Source organism: Lolium rigidum, chromosome 3 (assembly GCF_022539505.1).
Source record: "Lolium rigidum isolate FL_2022 chromosome 3, APGP_CSIRO_Lrig_0.1, whole genome shotgun sequence".
NCBI lineage: Eukaryota > Viridiplantae > Streptophyta > Magnoliopsida > Poales > Poaceae > Lolium > Lolium rigidum.
The window spans coordinates 343,207,081-343,211,894 of record NC_061510.1 but is presented as its reverse complement, the minus strand read 5'-3'; positions in this window follow the sequence as shown (position 1 = coordinate 343,211,894).

The following is a 4,814-nucleotide window of genomic DNA, read 5'->3' as shown; positions in this document are numbered from 1 at the left end:
TAATCTAGATGTCATTATGCTAGTCAAGTGGGTTTTACTTATGTGATCTCCGGAGACTCCTTGTCCCACGTGTGTAAAGGTGACAGAGTGTGTGCACCGTGTGGGTCTCTTAGGCTATATTTCACAGAATACTTATTCACCGTTATGAATGGCATAGTGAAGTGCTTATTTATATCCCTTTATGATTGCAATGTGTTTTGTATCACAATTTATCCGTGTGCTACTCTAGTGATGTTATTAAAGTAGTTTATTCCTCCCGCACGGTGTAATGGTGACAAGTGTGTGCATCGTGTAGTACTTGGCGTAGGCTATGATTGTGATCTCTTGTAGATTATGAAGTTAACTATTGCTATGATGGTATTGATGTGATCTATGCCTCCTTTCGTAGTGTGAAGGTGACGAGTGTGCATGCTATGTTAGTAGTTGGTTTGGTTATGTTGATCTGTCATGCACTCTAAGGTTATTTAAACATGAACATCGAATATTGTGGAGCTTGTTAACTCCGGCATTGAGGGTTCGTGTAATCCTACACGTTAGTGGTGTTCATCATCCAACAAGAGAGTGTAGAGTCTAGCATCTATCTATTTATTCTGTTATGTGATCAATGTTGAGAGTGTCCACTAGTGAAAGTATGATCCCTAGGCCTTGTTCCTAAATATCGCTATCGCTGCTTGTTTACTTGTTTTACTGCATCTCTATCGTCCGCAATATTATCACCATCAACCACACGCCGTCCTGGGCAAAGCACTTTTCTGGTGCCGTTGCTACTCGCTTATATTTATTCATACCACTCGTATTTCACTATCTCTTCGCCGAACTAGTGCACCTATTAGGTGTGTTGGGGACATAAGAGACTTCTTGCTTTGTGGTTGCGGGGTTGCATGAGAGGGATATCTTTGACCTCTTCCTCCCTGAGTTCGATAAACCTTGGGTGATCCACTTAAGGGAAACTTGCTGCTATTCTACAAACCTCTGCTCTTGGAGGCCCAACACTGTCTACAAGAATAGAAGCACCCGTAGACATCAGATATCTTCCTTATGGTTGTATCCTCTCTTTGGACTACCATGTATTGTATACCAATTGTGATCTACTCATCTATTGTTTTAGGGATGTAATGGTGTGCTACATAATTGGGATTCGCTAACTATCTTTACTTAAGAAATATATGTAAGAAAGGATGACTCAAGTGTGTCAGGATTATTCTCAAGTGAATATCCATCTCAAGTCATTAGAAGATTTGGTTTATCTAAGACAACTTCCTATAGACACTACCAATCCTATAGGTCTCCTTTAAAGGTTTTTTAATCCTAGGGTCAAAGCATTTGCTCTGATACCAACTGTGATGACCCGGCATACCACTGCATGGTGTAGTATGCAAGTCTGATATAACACCAATGAAACACCGTTCCACTAGTATTATATCGCTCAGAGTGGTACAACAGAAACATATGCGGGTCCAAGGCATGTCTATAGAATTACACACGGACTCTGTTACATAAGATCATCACAGCCTCCTACTTTACAATGAGGTAAAACTGCAGATAACTCCAGAAGAATGACTCGTAGTTTAGTCATATCACGAACTCTATTTGTAGAGTATTTAACTAGTTATAGAGGCTATGAATAGATTCTAGCTAAATAGGAGCTAGATTTAGGAAGCTAGTTCCCTTCTATGGCTAAACTAAGTTTTTCCCTTGTTGGATGTGATATCTGACTCCTCTGACAGGGTCCTGTCTCTTGAAGTAGTTGTTGACTCCTCGGCCTTCGAGTTGCACTGTAGATCCTCCATCGTGGCCTCCATATCTAAGCAGGGGATTTAAGAGTGGGATGAGTACGAGCGTACTCAACAAGTTCATTATAGGAAAGAGGTGTTTAATGCACTAGCTACGGCATTAGACTAGAAAGTCTAATACCAATGCGGGTTTTCATAACCATTTCTTCAAAAGGTTGCTTTTATTCGGAAGAACTATGTCCGTCGGCCTTCATCGATTTACTAGAACTTCATGGAGTTCCTTTCCGACAGCGTTCGCAGTTCCATATCCCGGAACGAGGAGTGACAGGTCACGATTCATTACACTCTGCGGAGGTGTGTTGCTTTACCCATAAGAGATCTTAACCCCGGTGCCAACCGGTGATCTTCCCGTCCACACTTCCTATGGTGTGAGGCCCGGTATAAGGTCTAGCCAATCATGTTCCTCCGCTACCTCGAACACCCACCCTTTGTTGCAATCTCCGACCCTGGGTCCACGCCGGTTCACTTACACCAATTAAGGATGGGCCCCGACCACGACGACAATGCGGGGCTCTACCATACATTCCGACGCCGGCGGTTGCAACCCATCATAGACCTCATTACCGTGGGGACTTCTACGGGTTCCCCTGGCATCTTGTCTCTCGAGATCAAGTGCACCCAGTAATGAGCATCCGTTGATGAACGAGAGGTGGAAACACTTTTGACTACTCCGTCCCACTCCGGATCTTATGGTTAACACGGGTATTACGTCACAAGAATCACTGGACGACATTTGTTGTTTAATCCTAGATGGATATAAACCCTTGCAATGGAACCTCCACCATATCAACACAATCCATGGTTCCATTGCCCACCACATAGTCATATTCATAGTTATGAAAATAGTGGTTTTGCTTTTTATGCAATAGTAATAAACATAGTACTTTGCAAGTAATTTGGTAAAAATACTCAAATGACATGATGATACGTCTCTGACGTATCGATAATTTCTTATGTTCTATGCCATATTATTGATGATACCTACATGTTTTATGCACACTTTATGTCATATTCGTGCATTTTCTGGAACTAACCTATTAACAAGATGCCGAAGTGCCAGTTCATGTTTTCTGCTGTTTTTGGTTTCAGAAATCCTAGTAACGAAATATTCTCGGAATTGGACGAAACGAAGACCCAGGGGCCTATTTTTCCACGGAGCTTCCAGAAGACCGAAGAACATACGAAGTGGGGCCACGAGGTGGCGACACCACAAGGCCGCGCGGCCAAGGGGGGGCCCGCGCCGCCCTATGGTGTGGGCCCCTCGTCAGGCCCCCGACTGCGCCCTTCCGCCTACTTAAAGCCTCCGTCGCGAAACCCACGAGGCGAAAAACCACGATACGGAAAACCTTGCGAGACGCCGCCGCCGCCGATCCCATCTCGGGGGATTACGGAGATCTCCTCCGGCACCCTGCCGGAGAGGGGATTCATCTCCCGGAGGACTCTACACCGCCATGGTCGCCTCCGGAGTGATGAGTGAGTAGTTCACCCCTGGACTATGGGTCCATAGCAGTAGCTAGATGGTTGTCTTCTCCTCATTCTGCTTCATTGTTGGATCTTGTGAGCTTCCTAACATGATCAAGATCATCTATCTGTAATACTCTATGTTGTGTTTATCTGGATCCGATGGATATTGAATACCATGTCATGTTAATTATCAAGTTATTACATATGTGTTGTTTATGATCTTGCATGCTCTCCGTTACTAGTAGAGGCTCTGGCCAAGTTTTTGCTTTTAACTCCAAGAGGGAGTATTTATGCTCGATAGTGGGTTCATGCCTGCATTGACACCTAGGACGGTGACAGAAAGTTCTAAGGTTGTGTTGTGCTTGTTGCCACTAGGGATAAAACATTGGCGCTATGTCCGAGGATGTAGTTGTTGATTACATTATGCACCATACTTAATGCAATTGTCTGTTGCTTTGGAACTTAATACTGGAAGGGGTTCGGACGATAACCTGAAGGTGGACTTTTTAGGCATAGATGCAGTTGGATGGCGGTCTATGTACTTTGTCGTAATGCCCAATTAAATCTCACTATACTTATCATGTCATGTATGTGCATTGTTATGCCCTCTCTATTTGTCAATTGCCCGACTGTAATTTGTTCACCCAACATGCTTTTATCTTATGGGAGAGACACCTCTAGTGAACTATGGACCCCGGTCCATTCTTTTAATACTGAAATACAAATCTGCTTGCAATACTTGTTTTTACTGTTTTCTCTGCAAACAATCATCTTCCACACAATACGGTTAATCCTTTGTTACAGCAAGCCGGTGAGATTGACAACCTCACTGTGTTTCGTTGGGGCAAAGTACTTTGGTTGTGTTGTGCGAGGTTCCACGTTGGCGCCGGAATCTACGGTGTTGCGCCGCACTACATCCCGCCGCCATCAACCTTCAACGTGCTTCTTGACTCCTACTGGTTCGATTAAACCTTGGTTTCTTACTGAGGGAAACTTGCCGCTGTGCGCATCACACCTTCCTCTTGGGGTTCCCAACGGACGTGTCAACTACACGCATCACATGAGCAAGTGATGAACTTGCCTTTCTTGACTGCAAGATTATGCAGGCAAGGTCTTCAATACGCAATAACTCCAAATTCTGAAATAGCATCATCGTCCGGTAAGGACGATGTTTAAAAGAGTGGCAAAGATGCAATAATGCATAAGTATGAGATGCAATCGCTCTAAGCGTGACCTAACCCCGATGATTTAGGATTAGTGAGTTGATATGATTGGTTTAGAGTGTGTTGCACTTTTTAGAGTAATTCTACAAACAAGGTTCTTATTCAGGTGTGATTACTTGGTATCATAAACAGGTGCTGCAATATAGCATAACAATAGTATTAATAGCACACAGCAATAATATTTGGTGTAATCCTAACAAGTAATGAATAGTGGTTGGTTTTAGCACTATATGTCATGGTTAATGATTGATTATTATATATTTCAAAAGAATAAAATTTGAAGAACATGTTCTTTAATAAAGAACAAGTATGACAATCAGGGTGGTGGAGTTTT